Raw genomic sequence first — 6,000 nt, 5'->3', positions numbered from 1 at the left:
GGGAGGGGCATCCCAACGGTCGGCTCCCACCCAGGCTCCGGGAGGGTGCTGCGGTCGCTGCCGCTGCGAGACCCCGTCTCTGCCCCCTTGTGGTCCTCGAATGCCCACGGAGGGGTGGGGGCCCCAGAGGGGAGGAGAAATGGGCCCGCCCCCGCCCCCCCCGCCCCCGTGGGACTCGCCACCCTTCCCTGGACTGGGCAACCCCTGCCCCCACGAGCTACCCTCTCCAGGACCCAGCTATTCTCCTCGACTGCTCCAAGCCTGCCCGACACACAGTAGGTGCTTAATAAGTGTGTTAAGTGACGACGCACACATGAGCACCCCCAGATACCTCACGGAAGGCATAAACGTATCCCATTTTATTCCCAGGACGCACCTGCAGCATGCCCGTGCACAGAAGGGGAGACTGAGGCCTGGAGGGGTGGTTCCAGCTGTCTCCAGCGGGAGGTAAACACCTGCACACGGACCCTTGTAGGTCTCGGCCAGGACCCTCCTTACTGGGGTTGCTTGGCCCGCCCCGAGCTGGCCCTGCTAGAAGCAGAGCTGCTGGGGACAACCCCCAAGGCAGCCCCTCACCTCTGGAGGGGGAGGGGCTCTCTGGAGAGGGAGGGGCTCATAGGAAATATGGGATCTCACACCCCCATGCCTATCCTGAGATGCTGAGGACTCGGGTGTGGGTGCCGGGTGGAGGAGGGGTGAGAGTAGAGTCCATCCTGAGGAGTCCGCCTGGGGGAGGCACAGGCGTCCCATTAGGGGCTCCAATATCCCCATCAGTGGCAGGACAGTCAGGAGACTGGGGCAGCCCAGCCCCCTGTGGCCGTGAAGGAGCACCCCTCCCTTTGTTCACCGTTCAGCCCAGGGATCGGTGCAGTTACAGGGACCTGCAGATAGAGGTGCTGCCTGGGGAGGCGGTAGCTTCTTGTCACTGGAGGCGACCAAGCAGAAGCAGGCCTGAAGAGGAGGCTGTGGGAGCAAGGGCTGCCCAGCCAGGGCGGGTACCAGGCTGGGGCAGGGCCCTGCATACCTGAGAACTGAGCCTTGGTCTCAACTTCACAAGGAACCACCCAACTCAGGCACATTCACAGAGACACACATTGTGTGTTCTGAGGCTGGGCCTGGACCCTGTAATGGTACCTGATGCCAGACTGAGCCCTGATCCTAGACTGAGCCCTGAGCCCAGACTGAGCCCTGATCCCAGATTTAGCCCTGATCCCAGGCTGAGCCCTGATCCTGGACTGAGCCCTGATCCTGGACTGAGCCCTGATCCCAGACTGATCCCTGAGCCCGAACTGAGCCCTGAGCCCAGGCTGAGCCCTGATCCCGGACTGAGCCCTGATCCTAGACTGAACCCTGATCCTGAACTAAACCCCAGTCCTGGACTGAGCCCTGATTCCTGGCTGAACCCTGACCTTGGCTGAGTATGTGACTATAGGCTGGCCACAACTCTGACCCCTGACCCTGACTGAGACCTGGCCCTGAATTGAACCCTGATCCCAAGCTGAGCCCCAATTCTAATTGAGCCCCAACCCCCACCTAACCCCCACTCCAGCTACATCCCTGATTCTAGGCTCAGAGCAAATTCAGGACTAAAGGAAATGTAATGAAAGAGCAGAGTGTGACCAGCAAGGCTAAGCCATCCAACAATGACTTTCTGCCATGGATTACCTGCTGCCTGGTGGAAGGCCCTTTGTGCATCACACCTGACTTCATCTCAGGATTATCCCCATGCTGCATAAGAGCAATCCCCCCCGCTAGAAACCTGCCCAAAGACACACCTCTGACCTTGTGCAAGCATGCGTGCAGAAGGTTATTCACTGTGGTTTGCAAATGCAAAATATCAGAAGTAGCCCAAATGTCTATACACAGGGGAGGGGCTGACCAGCCAGAGCGCATCAGAGCGCAGAGTACCACCTGGCCACAAATGAGAGTGGATCAGAGCCACCTACAGGTCATACTGTCCCACGGGAAACAAGTAGAAAGAGGTATATATAGTAGGCTAGCTTCTGTGAAGCAAAGAAGGGGGCTGACACATACACACAGCTGCTTGTTTTTGCAAAAGAAACATGGGAAAGGTGAACCAGGAACCAATGGGATCGGTTCCCTGTGGGGGGGGGTAGAGTCGGAAGGAGGAGGGGACGACGACCTCTGAACACTCCTGTTTGTGCAGTTTTCAAACTCTGTTTATGCTTTCTATATTCCACACTAAAATTAAATCAACAAGGATGCGGGAAGAAAGCTTGAGAATGGGTTATAAACTGAAAATGGATGAACCGAACTCTGTTTCAGATGAAAAACATAACCACACAGAAATAGAGGAGAACGAGCCCACGCAACTTTTGGACACACACTTGCTCTAAAGACAAAAGGAACTACAAGACAAAAATGTGAACTTTGTGCAGTAGATTTGTTTCCAGGAACGGTAGAGTTGTAGTGATTCTGAAACTCTCATGCGTATTATGGGACCGAGCAAAGTAGCAAGTGTACTGATGTTATTAAGAACCAGACCTCCGCTGGGGAGGAAATACAAAGTAAATATGGAGCAGTACTCAACCCCACGGGGATGGACTGCGATCGGCGTGGACCCGAGACGTAAACAGAAATCTATTTCGTCGCTCTGTCCGCTGAGACAAGCCAGGAACGACAGGCACATCTAACTCGCACAAGGACCTTGGCTTCTAAATAGCACCTGCAGGGCTCCTGGGAGAAGCGGCTGATTCCAGGCGTGGGGCAGGGAGAGTGCCCGATGGGCCTGGAACATCGCGGTTTGCCAGAGAGGCAGGAAGTGCCCCGAGAAGGACGGGACCTGTCGGAGACACAGGAGCCAGCCTGGCGGGGCGGCCGCTGGCCAAGCCTGGAGTGTGAGCACCAACACTGCGACCTTAACGTTGGAGAGGCTGGAAGTAAGGGTTGTGTGCGGGGTCGGGGGGGCAGCCAGTGTTTGATGGGGATGGAGGTCAGGTTTACCAGATGAAGAGGGTCCTGGAGGTGGGTGGAGGGCGTGGTGCACGACCTTACGAATGTGTTTAACGCCCACTGAACTGGGCACTGAAAATGCTTAAGATGGTGCATTTTTAGGTAAAGTGTATTTTACCACAATAAAACAACTTAGGGGAAAAAAAAGAATATTCTTTCTATGTGATCCAGCAATTCCACTCTGAGGCATCCCCCCAATAACATAACAGTCACTATTCTGCGGCCGGCACAGTGGTGACCGGCCCAGGCAAGAATCAGCATCAGTGTTAAATTATCGGGCGGAAGTTGGTTGCATAATCTCAAAGGGTCTTCCTATGGATTGCTTTATTTTTGATTTTTTTATTTTTTTAAGTAGGCTCCATGCCCAGCGTGGAGCCCAACACAGGGCTTGAACTCATGACCCTGAGATCAAGACCTGAGCTGAGATCAACAGTCGGTTGCTTCACCGACTGAACCACTCAGGCGCCCCCTACAGATGACTTTTTAACTACAAAGAGGAGACTGTCTTACTGGAGAAGCCTGGGAAGGTGGTGTTTACGTCACCAGGGGTGTGATAAATGGGCATCGTGTCCTGGTAGGACGCGGCCTGGGGGGCGGGGGGGGGTGCCTGTCGCTGCTGGGGTGTTCCCACCGGAAGTGTGTACCCTGCATCTGACTGAGGAAATCAGCACACAGACCCACCCTGAGGCACATCCCACAGAATAATTGGCCTGCACACTTCCGAAGAGTCCAGGTCATGAAAGGTCATGAGAAACAAAGAAGCAAGCCTACGCTGTCTCAGCTGTCTCGCTGTCTCGTCTGGGATGGAAGGAGACCCAGGAGGCGTGGAGTTAAGTGTGGGGAGTGATCCTGGATGGGACACGAGGACAGGTGCTGTAAAAGACGGTATCAGGACGACTGAGGGGATTTTCCCTTGGGGTGTATATTTTATAAGATTACCAGTGCGAGATTTCCTGAATTTAACCATCGTCCTCGGTTTACGTAACAGAAGGTGCTGGTTCCTAGGAAATGTGTGGTGCTTTAGAGTAAAGGTTCATGATGGCTCCAGCTCACTCTCAAATTATTGAGAAAAAGGGGGAGAATATTTTCTATAAAACATATTATATACTTCAGATTATGTTTACAGGCAGATACGAAGCGAAAGGTTAACTACGGGCAGATCCAGCTCTGGGACCTACATGTTTTTTCTGCAAAGGGCCAAATAGTAAATATTTTGAGCCTTGCGGGCCACACGGTCTCTGTGGCCATTACTCAACTCCTCTGTCCCAGCGAAAGCTGCCAGGGACAGTATGTAAATGAATTGGCCTCGGGCCAGCAAAACTTTATTTGCAAAACACCGGCTTTGTGCAGGTAGTTGTGATCCCTGACCTAGAGGAAGGGTACCCGGGAGTTCATTGTAATAGTTTTGCAACTTCCTTCCTAACTTTGTGGTCAGATCGTGGTCCCTAAACATCGCCTCCCATTAAAAAGAAGCAGGGCTCCTTGGAGAAATGGCGGGGTCCAGGGCTGGGGCTGGGGCAGTGCAGGATGAGCCCCACGTGCCCCTCTGTGCCAGAATGTGAACTCTTCAGGGGCGTGTCAGAAGGACCGAGAGCCCACCTGCGGAGGTGTCCCCGGCTGGAGACGAGCCATGTGGGCACAAGAACAACGCCCGCTGTGTACAGAAGCACACCGAGCTCATGGTGACACAAGAGTAAAGAGAGTCTCTGGTTCTCTTTCTTGCATAATGGGGAACTGAGTCATTGTTCTGCAAACTGCTAAATCAGAGGCATGGAGCAGAGAAGCTGGCATTTGTCCTGTTTCCCCTGCACGGCCTCTATTTCTAGGTAACCAATTATTTGATAGGGGAGAGGGTTTTTTCCTATCATACTAAATGTTTCAAGATTCTTTTTAATTGTGGTAAAATCATAGAGCCTAAAATTCACCATCTTAACCGTCTCTAAGTGCACAGGTCCGCGGCATGAAGCACACTCACCATTGTGCAAACGCCCCCACCCTCCATCTCCAGAACGTTCCATCTCCCCACACGGAGACTCTGTCCCCAGGGAGCACGGACTCCCCACCCCCTGCCCCAGCCCTGGCTCCCACCATCTCCTCGCTGTCTGTGTGGACGGGACTCCTCTGGGGACCTCCTGGGAGTGGGGTCCTGCGGGATGTGTCTTTCTGGGTCTGGCTGCTCTCGCTGAGCCCGGTGTCCTCAGGGTCCCTCCACGTTGTGGCAGGTGTCAGGGTCCCTTCCTTTCTAAGGCTGGAACGTGTTCCAGTGTGTGGATGGACCGCACTCTGTTTATCCTTCATCCATGGATGGACGCTTGAGTTCCTTTGACCTCTTGGCTATCGTGAATAATGCTGTTGTGAACATGGGGGTGCAAATATCTCTTTAAGACCTTACTTTCAATTTTTTTGAGTGTTTTTTTTAATAGAATAATTCCAGGTAAAAAAATGCAGAGAAAATGAACGTATTAGAATATCACCATTTTTGCCATCCCAAATGATGTATCTCAGGAACGTTCTCCAACAATCGCTAAGACCATCAGGAGAAAGGCTCATGGGCAAGTTCGTGATGGATGAATGAGACTGACGCCCCCTAAATCCAGGGATCAGTTTGAACGTGGAAAAGAGTGCACGAACTTGGTGTTCCGCTATGTGGCTCCTGGAGAGGGACAGAGCCGCAGGGACAGGCACGGACAGAACCAAGCAGAGGGTCAGTGTGGAGGCTCGCAGCACCCCTAGGAGGCCCGTTTCCAGAGAGACGAACTTGCAGGGGCTACAGGGGACGAGGAACACGTTTGTCGACACCGGGGATGCCGCTTACCCTGTCAGGAGGCTGGGATACACTACAGGACAAATGACCTGGGTTCTTCGACAGATAAATGACCAAGAAAAAAAAAAAAGGTTGGGGGAGCTTCCAGATAAAGAGAGTTACAGCAGCCAAATGCCACGTGTGGGCTTGGTTTGTGAGCAAACGCTTGTGACATATACCCATCGGCGATGAGACAGGCTGTCATCCTGGACCCCGTCGGGTGA

This window comes from Ailuropoda melanoleuca, chromosome 4 (assembly GCF_002007445.2).
Source record: "Ailuropoda melanoleuca isolate Jingjing chromosome 4, ASM200744v2, whole genome shotgun sequence".
Taxonomy (NCBI): Eukaryota; Metazoa; Chordata; class Mammalia; order Carnivora; family Ursidae; genus Ailuropoda; species Ailuropoda melanoleuca.
The sequence above is the reverse complement of the archived record's forward strand: the minus strand, read 5'-3'. Positions refer to the sequence as shown.